Here is a 22,290-nt window from a genome sequence, read left to right on the forward strand (position 1 = left end):
AAGTATATCCTTTGTATCCCTAATTTCTCCCAAACTTTTACCATTAATGCGTGTTAGATTTTGTCAAGAGCCTTTAATTTATTTATTTATTTATTTTTACATCTAATGAGATGATCATGGTTTTTTGTTTGTTTGTTTGTTTGTTTTTTATCTTTCAGTTTGTTCATATAGTGGATTATATTCACTAATTTTTTTTTTATATTAAGCCACCCTTGCACCTCTGGTATGAAGCCTACTTGATCTTGGTGATGCTCTTTCTGATGTGTTTTTAGATTTGGTTTGCAAAGATTTCATTGAATATATTTGTATCTATTTTCATATATGGTACCTATCCAGAAAATTATCCTATTATCCTTTTTCTTTCTTTTTTTTTTATTTTCCAATTTGGTAGAGTACAAGTTTTTAAAGTATGTCATTGTGGTTCTCTGCCGAAAAACTAAGCAATGCACATATGATCTCACAGAGACTGACACAGCAAGCATGGGTCAAGAGCAGGTCCTCTGCATATGTGTATTATAGCTATTAGCTTAGTATTTTTATGGTACTGTGAGAATGAACAGGTCTCTGACCCTTTTGCCTGCTCTTGGAACTCTTCCTACTCCTGGATTGCCATGTCCAACTTCAATATGAAAGTTTTTCCTTCATCTTATAATATTTTATTTTGGTATGCTTGGTTGTTGTCTCTTATAAGCCTGTTCTTTTCTAATGAGAGAGAGAAAGGGGGTGGTCCCAGAAGGGAGGGGAGGAGAGGTAAGGAGAAACTGGGAAGAGTGGAGAGAGAGGAAACTGGAATCCAGATATACTGTTTGACAAAGAACCTATTTGCAATTTTAAAAAAATAATCAATCTTTTTAATGATAAAAAAGACAAAATCCAAATCAAAACTCATCCAGCCATCAAACAACCAAAGAGCAAAGACAAATTAATTCCAGCTGAGAAACATGATCTTCTCTCTCTCTCTCTCCTTTAATAAACAGAAGCTGTGTTATTTGACTACATATACATGATGTTGATGGCATCTTAAAATTCAGTGAATGCTAAGTAGGATTTGATAAATAATAAATTCCTAATTCTACACCCAATACATGAGCATACAGAAGGGAGGGAGGCTGCAGCTAAATAATGAGGCTTCGTACACTTGCTGCTTATTTTGAGAACAGTGACCTACACCTCCTGTGAAATATCCTCCCGCAATTTTCCCACTTCTAAATAACTGACTTTGAGCCTGGTAGCTTCTAATCAGTGAATCATGATTGCTGACTGGGTCTCCATTATCAACAACAGCACTGACGGAGCACTTCAACCTCATAACAATCCAGTGAAGGAAGAATTTTAATTACTTTCATGTCCTCCCCAGCATACCAACACCCAGGGAGTTTAGACCACTTGCAAAAAATACTATCAAACAATGTGACTATATCAGACATAACAGGAAAGATTGGGAACAGAGAGAGATCCTCCTATGACTGGGAAGGGACACGTTTGCAATTCCAATTGCCCAAATCAGAAAAAAGGACTCATAACAAGCAGAATAAAAACCTAATGATAATAAATCATTAGATAAAAATCTAATGACATATACAAGAAAGGCTGATATTAAAATTCAAAATGTGCTGTTGATTCCACTCAGAGCGGCATGCCGAGTACATGACACAAAGTGTCTGTTCTGGAAACCTGAGGACAAATTATCTCCAAAACACTAGAAGCTCCTTTAACTGTCCTAGTCTCTTTCAGAGTTTTCCTGTGGATCAATAAAATAATTTCAATCCCTTACGGTCAGTTTGAAGTCCATGTGAACTAAATTTTTGAAGGTAGATCACGTTCCTTGAAGCATCTTTAGTCTATAAAACAATATTTAACACAAAAGTGTGTGATGTTTTATTTAATTCACATATAAATGAGAGGCAATGCTCAAAATTGGCAATCATCCTTTAGTAAATAGCACAGCAGTCCTGTTTTCTATTGACATAACATTTTATGGCCTATGAGGGACTTTCACATTTTCCCACTGGACCTTTACTGCCAGTCTGCATCAAACATTAATTAGAATCATCACTCGACAGATGCAACTTTCTTTCAAACATAAGGGGCATCTTCAGGCTAACATCAGTGAAGGTAAAGAAATGCTGGTGAGTGAAGGGAAGGTGTGAAATACGCATCTGCATTTCAAAACAAAGGAGTGTTGTACACAAGAGCCAGCAGTTAAGAACTTAATCTACAGAAAAGTAAGGCATGAAGACAAATTATTTCTTACAAAATGAATGTGTGCGCAACTTGCCCATACTCAGATTCCTCTATTGAAGCCAGTGTTGGCTATATCTGGGATCAGAAGACAATTAAAGTTAAATAGATTATAAGTGTGTGGCTAAAATCTTCCTGAGAGCTACAGGGACGCTTATCCTCTTCTCCCTTACCCATGTACAAGAAATAACACAGGGAGAAACAATTCACGTTCAGTAAAGCGGACCTTGATTTTGCACTTTCAGCCTCCATACCATTGCTGTTGTTCAAATCACTACTTGTTAAACTGTGGGTCATGCCCCAAGTGGCATCACATGACCGAGTTCATCCAAATGTGTAGTTCCGATCATACAACATGTGCACTGGCCACCAGGTACCCTGTCATGCTCTGCACCAGCAATGAATAATGCTCAGCTTTGGAACCAGCACACATTATACACTGCACCGTTTTTACTGTGCATACAAAGTTTTTTGCTCTCATAGAAAAATCATGGTTTAATTGTGGAAAACTCAGGCTTTTAATATTTTCCTACAATCACTTCTTATCATGTAAGTTTCAAATTAGTACAGCTTTTAATGACATGGAGTTAGAACATTATGTTTGATTTTTAAAATTGCTCTTTGATTTAATGACTTGTGTGTCATTAAAAAACTCATTAAATGAATCTGGCTTAGAATTATGACAAAATTTCTAACAATTTCTGAAATGGCCCAAAACATTCTTCTGACATTTTGTAATATGTGTTTTTGTAAAGCAGCGTTTTCAGCATGACAATTATAACAAAAATTAAAACAGTAATCAATTCTGCAAAATGTTGAAGGTGTTCTACATTCTGTAGTATTAAATATTCAGCAAGATATAAGTATTTAAAAATAAGCAGAACCACATCATTAAGATGAAAATCTGTTTAAACTTTTATTAAGTGGTGAAATTATGTACATATGTCAAATAATTGGATTTTTCTTTTATGATTTATTATCAGTAAACATTTGCCTTGTACACCTATTATATATGTTTATATACTCAAGTCACTTAAAAATTCCTTGTGCACGCCTCTATACCAGCAAGATGCCAAAGGGAAAGAAGGCCAAAAGGGAGAGGGTGGCCCCAACCCCGCCATCATAAAGAAACAGGAGGCCAAAAAGGTGGTCAGTCCTTTGTTTGAGAAAAGGCCCATGAATTTCGGCCTTGGGCAGGACATCCAGCCGAAAAGAGATCTCACGCGCTTGGTCAAAGGGCCGGGCTCCATTAGGCTGCAGCGGCAAAGGGCCACCCTCTATGAGCGGCTCAAGGTACCTCCTCCATTCACCAGGTCACCCAGGCCCTGGACCCAGCAAACAGCCACCCAGCCGCTCAGGCTTGCCCACAGGCACAGGCCAGAGACAGAGCAGAGAGGAAGCAGAGGCTGCTGGCCCACGCTGAGAAGAAAGCTGCTGGGGAAGGGGAAGTCCCAACTAAGAGAGCAGGGGTCAGTACTGTCACCACCTTGAAGGAGAACAAGAAGGCTCAGCTGGTGATGATTGCCCATGATGTAGACCTCATTCAGCTGGTGGTTTTCCTCCGTGCCCTTTGTGGAAAGATGGGGGTCCCTACCGCATCATCGGGGAAAAGCCAGGCTGGGCGGCTGGTCCACAGGAAGAATCACACCACTGTAGCCTTCACACAGGTTAACTCGGAAGACAAGGCTGCTCTGTCTAAACGAGCGAAGGCTATTAGAACCAATTAAAGCAACAGATACCATGAGCTCCGCCGCCACTGGGGAGGCAGCGTTGTCCTGGGTCCTAAATCTGTGGCTCGCGTTGCCGAGCTGGAAAAGGAAGAGGCCAAGGCCCTCGCCACTAACGGCTAAGTTTTCTGTACATAAATATAATTAGGAAAAAAAAAAAAAATCCTTGTGCAATAAGGGGTTAGTTACAAGCTGTAAAGTTTTACAGAGCTTTGGCTCAAGCCACCCAATCTGTAATATTTTTATCAATCCAGCCATACCAGACCAAGACAACATGTATTCAGAAAAGCAAGAGAGGGAAACAAGAAACTATTTGCTAATCTAAAACACAGAGAGCGTATCTGTAGGTGGTAGGTGTGACCTAATAAGTAGCAGCTTGAGTTCCAGATGCCAGTTCCAATAGGAACAGAGCAGAAGAGTTTCAGGAATGATTTTTTTTTTTTAACAAAATAAGTTAGAAGTGAGAACATAAAGGCTTTTGGGCTTGGAAAAATTTTTAAATGCTTACGTTCTTTTTTCCCCCACTTTTTACTAACAAAATCTAAAGACTCCTATCATTTAAATTTCAAAACAAATTGAGAAAGTTATCTAAAAACCAGAATCCACTGAAAGTTTCTAGAGAATTGTTTGAACAATCTATTTTAGTTACTTTTCTCCAACTAACAGTATAAGATGTTTGACAAAAATATATTTCACAATTTTAAAAGGAAGAATAGTGAGAAACATCTCTACCAGAAATGAAGTCCTTTTTCTCTCTTCTGCTCCTCCAACGCTCCCTCTTGACATACCCCAGGACTCTTTCTTTGGCTGTGATAGCTCACCTAACATAACTATAGATTATTCCTGCTCAAGAGTTAGTTCTTTGAGAACTAAGTTGAGCAAGTACACACAGGCAGAACTCCTCCATATAATGAAATATGATGGCTAGATACGCTCTGAGGTAGTTTGCACCCAAAATCTCAGCTGTGGCTACTCTCCCAGAAAAACTAACCTCCACTGCTGTTGTCCACAGTAAGAACTACCCATAAAGGAGAACAAATTCTTTCTGTAATTTAGACAGAATAACATAACCTAAGAAAGCTCAAGGTAGCCAAACTGAAGAATCTAGACAACCTATAGTTTCTTTTTGTATAAACAATACATTTATATAATGGGCATTAATTAATTTATTTTCTTTTCCTTAACTTCTCACTCTTGGTATAACTCATTCCACTTTTGTCCTCATGGCTAAACATTTATGGATCAAATACGCATCCTAGACAAGACCTGAAATAGGCTTCTAAATTCATGGTTAAGTGCCAACTACTTTAGCAGTGATCCTGGTTGCTAAGATATCGGTTTACCCCAATGCTTCCCATCATTAAAGAGAAAGTTACTTCATAGCCCTAGAGGTCAAGTGCAAGCAACCTGAAACACACTGACACTGGCTGTGCTTCTCATCCCTACCTCACCAAGTTCTCCCTTTTCCAAAATGAGACCTTTACTCTATGTAGTTATTATAACCAAAACCTTCAACTCTTTCTGACCAAATCTTACGGTGTTTTCATAAGAGGTGCAAGTATTTCATAAACTGTTCAAATACCGGTGAAATAAGTAATTTAAGCTAGAAAAGGCTCACATACCATACAAAAAAAGAAGAAATGGAATAAAAAAATGGGAATAGATTATATGAGAGCCACATTAGGGTCCTCAAAAAAAATTGCAAAAGATGACTAGAATAAGGAAGAAGACAGGTACTTAAGGAAAAAAGACTCTGACTGCTTGGGAACATGCTGAATAGGATCATTAGCAGAAGGAGGACAATGTAACAACAGCTGCCAATCAACGCTTCCTAGTTTCCTTCTTTACACTTCAAAACCACAGGTACTCAAAGATGAGTACAGACCATCTGACCCCACTACAGTTTCTTCCATCCTCCTGCCAGTCAGGTTCATGTGGGATGAATGGTAAAACCGGAAATTTATCTAGCATAAAAACCGAAAAGAGTGTGGTACATTTTCTGTTCAAATTTAGAATAATTTCTAGCAGATAATTTTATTTTCATATGAAATAAAAGTATGCTTCTCAAAAAAATTTGAAGGTGTCAAGGTTTGTTTCCTTCACAATGTTTAGTTACGCTGCACGTTTTCATTGTTGTTTCTGAAGCATAGCCAAGTGATGCGTGAGCTTGAACTCACTATTTAACTGTACAGATTGGTAACAGGGAAAAGAGAACCCTTAAAAATCATGATGACTTACTCAGTAAAATGCTCTTCAGATCCCAGAACTTACATAAAAAGTGAAAGTAAATATAAATCACAGTAATGATACTTTTAAAAGCTAAAAGGAAATCTTATTTTATAAACTTAGAAGTATATAATACGCACATACACACACACACACACACACACACACACACCATATGAGTTGCTAATGCACCCGAGAACCAGAGGCTGTGTAACTTAAACCCAGTGTCAAGCACATGAAACCACTCTTCAATTCCTTAGTGAGACGTGCGCAAGAGATTTCCTCCACAATTCTGTAGGCTGTTGCCATAATCTGTGGTCGCCTCCTAGAAATTGAAAGTAAGATTGCTGCAGACACCACATACTTAAGGTATAACTTGGAACAACTAAGCTGAAACTGACCCGGAAGCTTTTCCCCACAGACCGGCTGCTCTATTAGAATTGGTATGCAAACTGCCAAGGAAAGAAAACAATGTTTCTAGCCAGCTGTAAAGACTACAAACCAAAACAAATCCTAGTCAGGCGAGGCAGGAGTGCTGCTGTTGGGAGGGAGTGACTAACAGTTATCTATTTGAATGGGCGTTTCACTGAACTGGAGGGAATTCATGGTTGGTACCATAAATAAAGACAACTGTTTGTGACTGGAGAGGACATGGACCCTAAAGATAGCCTACAACCGCCATCTTACTAAAGCAATATAATTTATATATATAAACCGTATTCTAAATATTTAGCCTTTGCCTACAAGCAGGTGCAAATCTAAGCAGCCCCATCAATGAAGAATCATTTTGTAACACAGAAAGTGTCCCTCAAAGATCTACAGCTGGTCAGAATGCAAGGAGTAAGAAACCCAGGGGGCCGTCCAGCCCCAACTGTTCCATACAATACAACCTCTGTACTTACGGCTCAGAGAACTTTACAGGAGGGGAAGAGAAGACTGTAAGAGTCAGAGACCAGGATCTCCTGTTTGTGTGAGAAAGTTTCATGACAGGGAAGCTGCACCTGTGAAACCTCAACCGTATCGTTACCCAGACAAACTCGAATAATGACACTACCAGTTGACATGCCAACAAGGGGGGAGAAAATTTCACAAACCTCACCTCTTGATAAAAAAAACCTGTAGGCACACAAGGGTCTCTAAAAGAGGGAAAATTAGTTTTCTTCAGGAACAAAATCCCTGATAAGTTATTAAATCCCCAGAACTCAAACATAAATGATATTAATAGGATGATGAGGTCATGAATTTGAAGACGGCTTAGAGGGATATGGGAGGAGAAGGAGGAGGTAACCAAGAGGTGGACGTGATATCAAAGTTAAATTAATTTTTTAAAGATATATCACATTTATATGTTTTTTAAAAGCTAGTATGGCAGAGAACACCTGTGACCCCAGTGCTGCCGAGATAATGACAGAGGAATCTGTGGGACTTGTTTGCCAGCCAAGCTAGCAAAATTGGTGAGTTCCACATTTAACAAGAGAGTTCTGGCCTCCACACAGCTAAGTACAAACTTACACTCAAAATCATATATATACTATATACCACAAAGACAAAAGAAAAACTATCATTACTTCAGATTGTCGGTATACGTTGCAAATTTTCACCTAGCCATCTACTAAGTATTGAAAAATACTTATTATGAGCATCTTAATATTTAACTAGCATTGTTTATTATCTCTAATAATCTATTATGACTAACCTATTTTATTTTTTTACCTCCTTGCTCATCTCATTTATAAAAACTTCCTTCTTTTGAAATTAAACTCAGATATCATCTCTCCTTTGTCATACTTATTTTTTCGGACACATAAAGACTCCTCCATTGCATTGGTCAAAACTCCAACATGCTCATTTTCTATTCTATTTTTTATATATCTTGTCAAAACTGGAATCAGTTTCTTCTTGATCAAACTTCCCTGTTATTATCTTGTATTGCTTATTTAATCTTACAGGACAAAGAATGATGTGTACTATGTATTAAATAATCAATAATTGATCCTACATAGTTGATCAACTGACTGATTTGATTGAATGATTGCTTGTTATCATTAGAAATAAAATAATTTATCTTTTAACCAGTGTGTACTCTTTCCTATTCATTTTTATTCTGTCTCAAAGAAATAAAAATAGAAATAAGATTGCTCCAAAAATTAGTAATTAAAAACACATGTCTTACTTATATTATTTTTATAAAACAACTGCTTTAGAGGGGAATTTGGTATTTAGGGAGACATAGCAGACATTCAGAATCAGTTTTAGATTGCTCTCTGTTATTGTCATTAAACATTGGCAAAAGCCATCATGAGGAGGAAAAAATATATTTCGTATTACAGGAGACAGTCCATCATTGAGGGAAGACAGAGTAGAAAATAAAGCCAAGACTATGAATCAGACACTATGGAAAATACTGATTATTCTCTCTGTGTGTGTCTGTCTCTGTGTCTGTGTCTGTCTCTCTCATCTCTCTGTCACTCTCTATCTCTCTGTCTCTGTCTGTCTGCCTGACTCTCTCTCTCTCTTTCTCTCTCTCTAGCTCATGCTCAGCTAACTTTCTTATATAATCCAGGCTCAGCTGCCTAGAATTTTTACTGCCAACAGTGGGCTATGTCCTGCTATACCAACTAGAAATCAAGATGTGCCCACAAGTCAAACTGATGGAGACAGATCTTCAGCTGAGGTTCTGTCTTCCCAGGTGTGACAAGCTGACAATCAAGATTAGCATAACCATATTTTTTTCATTTTTAATGTAACTGAATTGATTAATTTTTCTCATATTTACCATCCATTTGAATGACACCGCAAATATTGTGTTAATGTTGTTCTTAATTAAATGCAGTAGTGATAAATTCCAACTTAAAGAAACTAATCAAGAGATAGGACCCTGACTAAAACACTCAATCCCCATTTCGAACGGCAAAGAGGATGGACATCAGAAGAAGAAGAAAACAGGAAACAACCTAGGAATCTGCCACAGAGGGCCTCTGAAAGGCTCTGCCCTGCAGACTATCAAAGCAGACACTGAGACTTATGGCCAACTGTTGGGCAGAGTGCATGGAATCTTATGAAAGAAGTGGGAAATAGTAAGAGCTGGAGAGGACAGGAACTCCACAAGGAGAGCAACAGAACCAGAAATTTTGAACACAGGGAACTTCCCAGAGACTCATACTCCAACCAAGTACCAGGCATGGAGATAATCTAGAACCCCTGCACAGATGTGGCCCATGGCAGTTTAGTGTCCAAGTGGGTTACATAGTAATGGGAAGAGGGACTGCCTCTGACATAATCTGATTGGCCTGCTCTTTGATCACCTCCCCCTGAGTGGGGAGCAGCCTTACCAGGCCACTGAAGATGACAGTGCAGCCACTCCTGATGTGATTTGATAGACTAAGATCAGAAGGAAGGAGAGGAGGACCTCCCCTATCAGTGGACTTGGGGAGGGGCATGCGTGAAGAAAGAAGTGGGAGGGTAGGACTGGGAGGGAAGCGGGAGGGGCTTATGGGGGGATGCAAAGTGAATAAAGTGTTATTAATAAAATTAAATTAAATTTAAAAAAAGTCATCTGAGAACCTGGAAGTGACAGGAGCTCTACAAGACAAACAGAGTCAACTAACCAGGGCCCAGAGGAGCTTGTGCAGACTGAAACACCAACCAAGGACCATGCATAGACTGGACCTAGGCCTCCTACACAGATGTAGCTCAGGACAGCTCAGGATTCATGTGGGTCCCTTAGTAAAGGAAGCCGAGGCTGACTCTCACATGGACTGTGATGCCTGCTTTTTGATCACTCCCCTGACAAAGCCACAGGGAAATAGGAAATGTTCAGTCCTGGTATGACTTGATGAGCTGGGGTGGGTGGGTTGGAAGAGGGTTCTCCTTTTCTGAGGAATAAGGGAGGGAGGAAGAAGAAGGAAGGGTGATATCAGTAGGAGAGAAGGGAGGGGCTGCAATCAGAATGTAAAGCAAATAAATTAATTAATAAGAAAGAAAGAAAGATAGAGAGAGAGAGAGAAAGAGAAAGAGAAAATAAAAGAACGTGATCTGACAAGGGGTGGTGGTGCATGCCTTTAATCCCAGCACTCAGAAAGCAGAGGCAGGCAGATCTTCATGAGTTCAAGGACAACCTGTTCTACAAAGCGAGTCCAGGACAGGCAGGGCTCTAACACACAGAGAAACCCTGTGTCACCCACGCCCCCCCCCCAAAAAAAACTACTTAAAATATTAAAGAAAAATAAATAAAAATAAAAAAAAGAAAAGTGATCCACGAAGCACATATTAGGGGATTCAGAATCACCGAGGGCTATGGAAATCATGGAAAAGAGGGCAGAGGCAAGAAGAGGGAGCCAAACCTAAACCATAAGTATTCGTTTTCCTTTTTATTATAGTTTTATTATTATTTAAAACAGCCTTAAATTTTTATAAACTTCAATCATATTTTCCCTTTCCCCAAGACCTGCCAGATTTTCCACCCTCTCCACCCACCAACTTCAAGTTCTTCCTCAAAAAACAAAAGCTTGAAACGACACCAACCACCCCTAACAAGAAAACAAAACAGCGAACTGCAAAGAAAAGAACACACAAAAATACATGAAACGCGCTGACTTTGAAATGAGCTGCTTTTCCTTATTATTATCTTGCAATATCTATTATTGTCTTTTGCTGACATACCGTCATATAATCATACGCTGTATCGTGATTATGCTTTCCCTCCCGCCAACTGCTTCCAGTCACTTCCACCAAGACCCATCCAAATCCACATCTCTCACTAGAAAACATCAGGCATCTAAGGGATAAGAAAAATAAAATATAACATAATAATAATAAGAACACAACACATCAGAACAGGACAGAACAAACAAAAGAAAAAGAGGCCAAGAAAAGGCCCAAGAATCAGATAGATTCACACACCCACTTGTTAGCACACTGGGGAATCCCATAAAAACACAAAAACAATAGCCTGTAGGGAAGAACAAGTAAAATAAATAAGATTTTAAACAAAAAAGAAAAACCGTAGAGTGACATTGTAACAAGGGCTCTTCAGAATGCCATTGGATTCATTTTCTGTTGGCCATCTACTAATGCGCGTGCAGCCTTCACTGAAGAGTGGTTTGTTTCCCTGTTGAGACGTCTTAGCAAAAATCTTAAATTTTCATTTTCAAGGCTTACAGCTTCTTACAGCTTCTGGGTTAAAGACAGGGCATGTGTCCATTTTTCTCTTTCAGCTCTAGGAGCCCATCTGGTGCAGATCCATGCTGCCTCTGTATCTGTGAATTCGTATGTGGGTAGGACATGCTGTGTTTTCAAGGCCTTGTTTTCTTGTCGTCTTCCATCCCTTCTTGCTCTTGCACTCTTTTGTTGTCTCCCCTCAGGGTTCCCTGAGTCCCTCGGGAGGCTCCTGCTTAGGACTGAGTATTCAGAGGTCTCTTACTCTCTGCATAATATCTCGCTGTGGGTCTCTATATGTGTTCCCGTTTGCCGCAGGAGAAAGCTTCTCTGATGATTGGCTGAGCAAGAATGCCATTAGCACTCATTTTATTGCTATGTTCCTTTAGTAGATTGGGCGTCTAAAATATCCAAATTTCAAGCTCTTCACTCCTGATTTTTTAGGATAATGGAGAGATTGAGCTACTTAAGCAGTTAACTGCAAAAAAAAAAAAAAAAGAAAAAAGAAAAGAAAGAAAGAAAAAAGAAAAAAGTTCCCATTGTGACAAATAACATGACATTGTTTTATTTATTTGTTTTGTTTTGTTTTTCGTTTCGTTTTAAATTCTCCCTGGGATAGTTCAATTAGTGTATAGCAGTCCCTATCAGGGATGCCTAAAGCAGTATATTTCGGTTCGTTTGTTACTGGTCAAACAGAATACCATAGAGTAGATGATTTACAATCACTGGAACTTTATCAGTCCATGATTTTGGAAGCTAGAAGTCTGGACTAAAGGAGTTGGACCTTGGAAGGACCTTCCTGCTGCCTCATCCATGGGAGGAAGTCCAAAAAGGAGCAAAGAACAAGAGCCTAAACTCATCCTTTCACCAGACAGGCATCACCGAGTGAGAATATCCTTGCGACTTCAGTTACCACAACTTTTTCATACAGTCAGTGTGAGCTTAGGAAAAAAGGGAAGTTTTCCTTCTGAATTTTTAATATATTCATTTATGCATTAGATTATAAGCTGGATTTATTTCTTGGAAGAGTTTGGAATTTAAGTCATGTTCCAAAGCCTACTTTCAGCTTGATTAATTACCAGAAAGGCCACTGGACTCTAAAATGCTGCAATACAGTTACTGTTTTACTATAACAAAATGGCACGAATTAAAAAAACAAGAGGAAAAGTCTTGTGAAAACAAACAAACACAGGCTTTCAAGTTCAAATCCAGCAAATGCATGGAGTGCGTCCTCCCTGAAAGAACACATGACAATTTGTCCTTGATGCTTTTAACCAAAAACTTCCTCCTAGTTCTTGGTGTTCTGAGAGTTTTTATAGAAAGTCAGTAATATAAGTATTTGCAAGAGTGAGCTCAGCTATCTAGACTCTAGTCCCTGAAAGGAGAAACCATATGGGCTTTTATGAATTATCTAATCACGTTGTTATCTTTTGATTGGAGTCTTCAAGCACAAAAGAAAATTCTAATCAACAAGAGAATTCCTAGGACACAGAGCTCACTTCCCAAAAGCTAACCCAGGACTGGACGGACAAGACGCACGTTCCTGGCAATGTGTGAGGATGAGCCACTTGACCTATTCAGTTAACTCATTCTTGTTCAAGATCCAGTTCTTTTTCTTTTATTCTCTTCATTACCTTATAAAACACTTATTCATTTAAGATACAAACACACTAAAATTAACAGAAGATAGGCAGGAAAAATGTGACATGCAGATTGATAATTGTTATATAAAACATATCCTTATAGAGCAGTAGTTTTAGCTGAGCAAATAGTAAACACAGTTAGGGATTACATTTTCTATACTCCATTGAAGGTAACGGTGGCCTTGTAATTGGGTTATTCTCAATGAAATATGAATGCCAATTTTGAAACACTGCTGAAAGGGAAATTATTTTCCATGGGTTTATTTCCTCATTTCTTCCACCTTAATGTCAAAGCCACATTTTGTGACTAAGTCCTAAGAATGCAAACCTATTTCTGCACAGATTTAAAAATCTTTGCCACTCCACAGAGACCATCAGGACTGCAGGCTAATAGAGAAACTTCCAGTTTTCATTCCTACTGACAGAGGGCCCAATCGCTAACATAATAGAGTCCATTTTGTTTCCAATTCTTTTTTTTTCCATAATTTTATTTTTCTCATTAGTTACATTTTGTTAATTCTGTATCCCAGCTGTATCCCTCATTCCCTCCCCAATCCCACCCTCCCTCCCTCATCTCCTCCCTGCCCCTTTCCAAGTCCACTAATAGGGGAGGACCTCCTCCCCTTTCATATGACTCCCTTTTGTCAGGTATTTTCAAGACTGGCTGCAAAGTCCTCCTCTGTGGCCTAACAGTACTGCTCCTCCCTTGGGAGGTGGGGAGGTCAAAGAGCCAGTCATTGAGTTCCTGTTAGAAATAGTCCTTGTTCCCCTTACTATGGGAAACCAATTGATTACTGAGCTATCACGGGTCACATCCGAGCAGAGGTTCTAGGTTTTATCCTCTCATGGACTTTGGTTGAATGTCCATTTCAGAAAAGACCCTGTGCCCAGATACGTTTGGTCCTTGTGGAACTCGCTTATATAGACCTAAAAGATAGGATAAACATAATGAAATCTATACACCTAAAGAAGATAATCAAGAAAGCGGACACGGGGTATGATGATCTATCCTCATTTAGAAAGACAAATGGGATATGCATTGAACGTATGACAGGAGTCTACCGCAGAAAGCATCTGAAAGACTCTACCTAGCAGTGCTCCAAAATAGATACTAAGACTCACAACCAAACCTTCGGCAGAGTGCAGGGAATCATATGAAAGAAGGGGAGTTTGATGTGGAAAGGATAGGAGCTCCACAAGGACCACATGTTTCTAATTCTTTCTTGGATTTCTTATGAGTTCTCCTGAGAATTTCTCTGTAATAGTTATCTTAGATCACAGTGACAACAATCCTAACTGATGAACATTTTAGAACAAACCACCAAAACTACCCTCTAAGCAACAGGAATTTTATCATTGAGGAAGCTCTACATTGCAGATACTGAGATGATGGTCCTAATAGAGTCGATTCCAGATCATTAACAGACAAAGGTGACCTGGACTATCAACACGAAGACCCCTAATCTTACCTGTTGATTCTCTGTCTCATATAACATCGAGATTTCTGTAAGCATAGGATTTTAGGCTCTTCTACTTCTATTCTTCACAGTTTGATTATGCAGAGAATAAACTCTTTTCCTGCTTTACCACCAATCATTTGTTTAACTAGCTTTCCAGGATGGGTGGCTGAAAAGGCAGTTGAGACACTCTGAAAGCCAGTAACAACACATGCAATACCTATACTTCTACATACTTGGCTGACCTGGACTCAGCTTGTAGACCAGGCTGGCCTTGAACATACAGAGAGCTGCCTGCTGCCTCCCCAAGTTCTGGGATTGCAGGCATGCATCACCACATCCCATGTGTTGCTAGCTCTTTAGAAAGAAAATATTTTCATCTGCTGGCAATTCCAAAATTATGTCACAGCTTAAACCCTGCACTAAGTTCAAAATGTGAACTTTCTGAATTTACAGGTGAAGCTGGGAAAGACAGAGAATTGTGCTGCCCCTTTCTTCTCTGTTGTGATGTGAGAGTTAAGAACATTTCCCTTGGCGTTGAATGGCTGATCTTCCATGCTCTCCACATAGAACACGGTCTCCAATCCTCTGAAACGGTAAGACCCCAATAAACTCTTCTGCGCGAAAACAAACAAACAAATAAATAAATCCATGGAGACTCTTCCACTCACTAGCAGAACTTGGGTTTGGATATCAATGAACAAAATTTAACATATTTAATATTCTTGACTTAATAAACAACTTGAAATATTTTCCTACAATAAAATCCTCTCCTGCCTAATAATCACAATCCAAAAACAGATAGCCAGACTTTAATAAGGGAAACTATTGAGATTTGCCATTATAATTCCTAGGGATTTTTCACTGTCAGAGAAATTATTAGCTATGTCTGGAGATATATATATAGTTTTAATTTTTAGAATTATTTATTTTACTGTATGCGTATGAATGCTTTGCCAGTTTACATGTATGTGTATTACATGTGGGGTAATTAGAGCCCCTGGAAATGGGGTTATGAATGGTTATGAGTCACCACATAGATGCTGGAAAGTGCTAGCCATCCCTCCAGGCCCACGGGGATAACGTAACTAGTATTGTAATTCTAAGGCATAATTAATCTCTTCTCTCTCTCAGCCTCCAAAGAGAGTTCTAATAGAAAACAATATTTTCGAAAGGTTAGCAAATAAAAGGCAATTTACTCAAAAGTAATGTGCAATGGATTTTCTGAAAAGCAAAATCACGAATTGATTATTGTAAATTCCTTTCTGCTTATTCCTATTGGGCGTCTATACTCTGCTGACATTTAGGAAGTCAATGTAATGTGTTTGTTTGTTGTGTATTGCTTTACCTTGATAGAACGCTTTTCAAGCATTTGCTACAAAGATCATAGAGATTAATGTATTAACATTTACACTATTCCCTAAATATCACCCTGAAACTCTTTCAGAAAAACAATTACTTACGTCCTTCAAATTCTGCCTATGGTCAAAACTCTAAGACAAATCTACTGTGTTTGCAGACCCACCTAGGATTCTGTAGCTACGATATGGAGGGGAGACTTGTTCTGGGAGGCTAAAGGGATCAACCTGTCTTCATACCTGGAGGATTTTTAATGTATATCCTCTCCCTTGTTGGCCAAATCTTCCAGCTGATTGCCCACAATTTAAGCTGACTCTTAGTACATCAATGAAATTCCTAAAAGATAATTTTTATATATTTTTTTTCAGAGATTAAAGTCATTTTATTTATTTATTTATCATACAGGTTTTATTTATCATACAGGTGAAAGTTCAAACTTGTTTTTTTTAATCCCAGTTTTATTTTTAACTAATTCTTTTTTTCCTGTTTACGTCATCATCAGCATTATTACTATTAATTATTATTTACAATTTATTTCCTTAAATAAGGATGGATGTGTGGAAGTCCAGCTCATTGAGGGCAGTGCCTCCAGAGCAGCATTCCTCCCGGACTCTTGCTTCCCTTCCTGCCTCCAGGTTCTTTCCCTGCTTGAGTGTCTGCCTAAAAACATTAGTCAGGAAGTTTCTGAATTTGAGGCCAACCTAAGCTTTAAAAAAAAAAAAATGCCTAAAAATTATCAACAATATGAACAAAAGTGTTGTCAACCAACTTTTGACTTCGTGACACTACCTCCATTTTAGGACATACCGCCACGTTCCACTTCGACTTTTTTCTCCTCTAATCAGATCTGAATTATAGCATTTATGGCATTTAATCATACTGATTAGTTTTCATGTCTCTCTGTTACAGCGGAGAAGAAGAACATCTTTTGCAAAGGGTCTTGCGTACGTGTGATCAGTAAATGGTAGCTAAATAAACTGAATATTAGATTTGTTTTATTTAGAATAGTCGGCCTTTGGCTTCTAGGCCCCATTCCACAGGGTTATGGTTGATGATGAATTTGTCATATGACAGGATGCAATGGGAAGAGTGGGGAATTCTGTGATTTGGACCTAGAGTTCTGTGGTCTTATGCAATGGCATTTGAATTCCAGCTCCAAATGAATAAACACTGCCCTGCTCTATTTTCTACGTTTCTCAAAATCTATATATCAAAAGTACCAGTTTGTGATAGAGATAGGAAGCTCATAAAGTGATCAGATAATAACGGTTCTATAACTAAGTAACTGAAATGTGATAATTTATAGGGAAGGGAGAATTAGTTAGCCCATGTTCTAGAACCTTCAAAGTCTCAGGACAAGATTCTAGAACTGTTCCTATGTGAAGTCTTCCTGCTGTATCGAAACACTGCAGAGATGGCTAGAGAGACAACTCAGTGGATAAAATGCTTGTGGCACAAAGCCTGAGAACCACCCTGGGTCTCCAGAACCCCTGTGAAATGCTGGGTGGTGTGGTAGCCACCTGTAAGCTCAGCACACAGAACAGAGATGGGGAACTCCTGGAGGAAGCTGGCTATCTGTACAAGCCAGAATCACTGAGATCTTAAAGAGACTCCACCCCAGGGACCAAGTCCAGAACACTGGAGAAGACACCTGTCAAACTCAGACATATATGTACACACAAGGAAATGCATGTTCACGCACGTGTAAGCATATATGATACACAACCATAGTGCACACACGTGCACATGTAAAATTTATAGAGGGCATCATGGCAAGGGGAGCAAGCTGCTAGTCCACACCTTCATTATTCATCTAACTCTCAACTTCTCAAAAGACTTGTCTCTAGATCCTATTAACTTCTACATTTGGAACCCCAGGACCACATCAGGAAGTTATACAACGAACTACACCTTTCTAATCTATTCCTGCAACTGCTATATTGTGGGCATGTAGCCTCCGTCTTCTCCAACATCATTTGCTTCTGCCCTGGCAACATACAACGCTTTCATCTTAGCCTACTGGAAACGGGATGATCTACAACCTTTGTGCTATAGACAAATTGCAAAACCATCGTTGCAATCTTGCTCAGAAAGTAGAAATTCACCTTTGCCAAGTCACCCATGACCATCATTGCTGGAATGGTGACTATACAAAAAAGTATTGCTCCCATACAAAAAAATAGATATTTCTGGAAATTAAAAAGTGGATTTAATTTAATTTAATTTTTGACTTAGAAACAACTCTAAGTTAGCATCAATAATAGTTGATTAGAATTCCTGTTAATCAATCAAAAGTTATTGAGTTCAAAAATTAATTTTTCATGAAAATTAAGAACATCAAAAGGATAATGAGAGTTTCTCATTTCATTAAGACTGTTTCTGCTTCTATATGTGATACTCTTTAAGAGCCACTAATGTTTACTAAAAAGTAATGAGATATTAAATACAAGGTTAAAACCTGTGTACATGACAAATGAGTGCTTAAGTATGTCTTAGCAAGGCTTAAAATCTCAAAACTCCTTCATATCCTGTATCTCTACAAAGCTTTACAAACCATGGTTTAAAATTACATACATGTTGTCAGTACATCTTTAGTCAGTGTGCAAGTAGAGTGATGATGATATTACTCATACTCTGATTGAAAAGGCCATCAATCTGCTGTCAAAATTAGGTGGGTTTAATATGAGCAATTTTATTTTTCCAACTTCTTAAACGATAAAATACACAGCTTGTAACTTTATTGCAGCATGAAAATATGCTCTCTCAGTGTCAGTGAGCATAGGGCCTTACTTAAATGTTCAACATGGGTATATTAAATTGGACCCAAGTTTTCAAATATTTAGTGTTGGATAAAAATAACTAAGTAATGTATGTGTTAACTCTCCTCATGCTGACTTGTAAAAAAAAAATACAACCAAAGGCATCCTTCATAGCACTAAAATTTTCTGTTGAGCCTCATCAGAGCACTAGAGCAAAGCCGGCACAAACATTCCGTTTCCTTCTTGTCTTCTGATTAAAAGAAGCCAGCCCTGAAAGGATTTTCTGGCTTCAATGATAGGCAAAAACATTTTACTTTTTCTTTTTCAGCACCTGTGTGGGCAACAGACATTTGCACTTTCAGCAAACACATAAAACTTAGTAATAAAGAAGAAGAGAATGGACGGAGGCTGAACTGAATCAAGCAGCAGCTAACATGCTGTAACAACTCTTCTCACCTCTTTCTTTCTTTTCTTTTCTTTTCTTTTCTTTTTTTTTTTTTTTTTTTTACATTTTAATAGCCTAAAGTTTCCCAATCAAGCCTACCTCAAGAAGGTGAATTTTCAACTGGAAGATGGTGTGGCCAGCAGCAGAGCAGGGACTTTATCTCCTGGCAAAGGAGGCAGCAAAGGCATTCTGTTTAAAAAGCACCTGTACTCTGCCCAAAGTTGCCCCTTTGGGCAGAGTGCAGGGAATTTTATGAAAGAAGTGGGAAACAGTAAGATCTGGAGAGGACAGGAACTCCACAAGGAGAGCAACAGAACCAAAAAATTCTGAGCACAGGGGTCTTTCCTGAGACTGATACTCCAACCAAGGACTATGCATGGAGATAACCTAAGACCCCTGCACAGATGTAGCCCACGGCAGTTCAGTGTCCAAGTGGGTTCCATTGTAATAGGAACAGGGACTGTCTCTGACATGAACTGATTGGCCCGCTCTTTAATTACCTTCCCCTGATGGGGAAGCAGCATTACCAGACAACAGAAGAAGACAATACAGCCAGTCCTGCTGAGACCTAATTGACTAGGATCAGAAGGAAGGAAAAGAAGACCTCCCTTATCAGTGGACTTGGGGAGGGGCATGCATGCAGAGGGTGGAGGAAGGGAGGGATTAGAACTGGAGGAAGGAGGTAACCACAGGGAGGATACAAAGTGAATAAAGTGTAATTAATAAAGAATTTAAAAAAAGAAAGAAAAAAAAAAGCACCTGTAAAGGGGCTTCTCTTTTGTGCAGCCTCAACTGCCACCTGCAAGAAGCAGCCACAGAATGGAGCTCTTCCTGTCAAAGTCTCCAGCTGTGACTGGGCAGGTGCCAGAAGCCTAAGGCCTCTCAGTTCTTCCCCTTGAAACTCTGTGTAAAACACGGTGGGGGGAGGGGGCGGAATCCTTTACCAATTAAACTGAACAAAATCTGATTGAGCCCAGAGCCCTCCAATCTCAGAGCTCAGGCCCTGATGATTTTATGAATTATACCTCTGACTTAAAATTGTGCTTTTTTTTCTAAATATTTTTATGTCTAGACATCAGAAAATCCCTTTATTGCTATAGTGACTTTGCTTGAACTTACATGTCTTCCAGAAGGCTTCAAATTAGTGATTACATAGGTAGAACCATTTTGTAAAACACAATCTTACAATTTTTTTAATGTTTGTTCCATCTAAATTTCTAACAACCGTTAGGCTGGAGAAATGGTACAAAGCGGTTAAGAGCACTGTTGTCCCTTGCGGAAAACTCAGGTTCAGTTCCTAGAACCCATGTGGTGGCTCACAGGAATCTGTAATTCCAGTTCCAGGGATCCAACATCCTCTTATGACATCCGCAGACATCAAGCATGCATGTGGTATAACATTATTTTATTTACATCGAATTTAGAAGGAAATGGTAGTAAAAGTATTATATGTAGATTAAAATGTGTATTATGAAAATGAAATTAAAGAAAAATCACCAAACTATTTGAACATATTCTACTTCTTAGCACAGTGAATAAATTGGATTTTTTGAGACAGGGTTTCTTTTTTTTTTTTTTTTTTTTTCAATGCAGTTTATTCAGGAACATTGAACAATCCTCGGACCCCGGGGAAAGCCAGCCCACAGCTTAAATAGCCTCTGGGTAGCCAACCCAGGCATGCCACGGGGGCAATGCAGATAGGTCCACATACATGGAAGCAAGCCAGATCCTCGGCCTTAGCCAAATGTGGAGTTGTTCCTGACAGAGAGCACTCACCATCGGGAAGGTGGAAGGCGGAAACCAGCTCCATCTTTAAGGCATAGCATTCTGCAGCTCTCTACAGTTCCCCCTTTTTGTTTTAGACGCATCAGGCAAGAGTAGAGGTCTGATCTCTGATATTAGAAATAAATTGGGACTTTGTACAGATGTTCATTTAGGTGTCATCCACCCAAAGAGCATCAGACCCGTCCGATACCTTTTTCTCAGAGGCGGGACCTGGGGCATCAACCCGCATGCAATCAGACATGCTCTTCTCTGGGTCCAAAGCGGCTGACCCTGAGTGCAGTGCTTAGCCTCGCATCCTGAGCGTATCATTTTAGCTTTTTATGGTATCCAACCATGCTTGGGGAGAATGTCTTGCTTCAATGGCTGTAAAGGCCTGAATGATCATGGCTGCATCACACTGTTGTGAGACTCTAATCTTGCATATATACCACAGGCAAACCAAGGAGACCAACACCAGAAGGCCTGCTAACACTCCCATGCCCGCCCATTCCTTCAGATGATTCATGGCTGCAGCAATCCATGTTGATAATCCTGTGGCTAGTCCTGCGTCCACTCCGGTAGAATTTACTGTGACAATGGCCACTCTCAGCTGCTCCATCGTAGTATCGAATTCTCCAGTCCAATTACCTAAAATATAGCTCGACAATTGTTTAGACAGATTTGCAGCGCAGGAAAAATTCTCATGTTGTATGCTAGTGACACAAAGTCCAGCATACTTTCATTGACAGCCAGGTTGAGCGATTTGGAGACAGGGTTTCTTTGTGTAGCCTTGGCTGTCCTGGACTTGTTTTATAGACCAGCCTGGCCTTGAACTCACAGAGATCTGCCTGCCTCCAGCTCCCTGAGTGCTGGGATTGTAAGCATTTGCCACCACTCCTGGCTTAATTCCCCTCTCTTCTTATGCCTTCTTAAAATTAACTAAAAGAGAGCAAGGACACAAAGCTGTCAACTGGTCAAATACAAAATATCTGTATTGCCTTCTTGCGAAAAGATAACTAATGTTTCTCATTGGGCACATAGGAATTTGTTATTTTATTTCCATGCGATTATTCACATTCAAATACACCGATGACGACAGACTATCAGATGATCTTCTACTGTATTAGCAGCTTTGCATGAAGCATCAGCTATGACAGACTATATTTCAAGACAGGAACAGAAATATCAGAACATTTACTCTGTGATAGAAAAATATTCAATTCTAACTGTGGTGGCAGAAATTTCAAGTGAACGGCTAAGGGACATACACCCAGTTTATACCGCAACAAGGCCCAAGTCCTTAGTAGGACCCCAGACCTTAGCACAACTGACTCCATGATGGGCTTGCTGTTCAGGTTGTAAGACTCAGAACATAGTACCACCTGGTACAATGGAAACAAAGACCTAATCCACCAAAGTCCACAGCTCTCGGGAAATAGCTAAATGTTCTACCCTTGGTTTTTGGCTTCTGTACTTAATTTTCTGGCTATCTGGACATAGTTTTGTGCTTAA

General features: G+C 39.2%; 1 long non-coding RNA gene across 1 annotated transcript in view; it reads left to right on the forward strand.

Moving 5' to 3' along the window:
- Positions 1–19,653, forward strand: part of LOC132654573 (uncharacterized) — a 48,518-nt gene extending 28,865 nt beyond the window's left edge. The window contains exons 2-3 of the long non-coding RNA XR_009592196.1: positions 14,908–15,047; positions 19,089–19,653. This is a non-coding gene — a long non-coding RNA (uncharacterized LOC132654573). The remainder of the gene's footprint in view (positions 1–14,907; positions 15,048–19,088) is intronic.
- Positions 19,654–22,290: the final 2,637 nt, after the last annotated feature.

This window comes from Meriones unguiculatus, chromosome 6 (assembly GCF_030254825.1).
Source record: "Meriones unguiculatus strain TT.TT164.6M chromosome 6, Bangor_MerUng_6.1, whole genome shotgun sequence".
NCBI lineage: Eukaryota > Metazoa > Chordata > Mammalia > Rodentia > Muridae > Meriones > Meriones unguiculatus.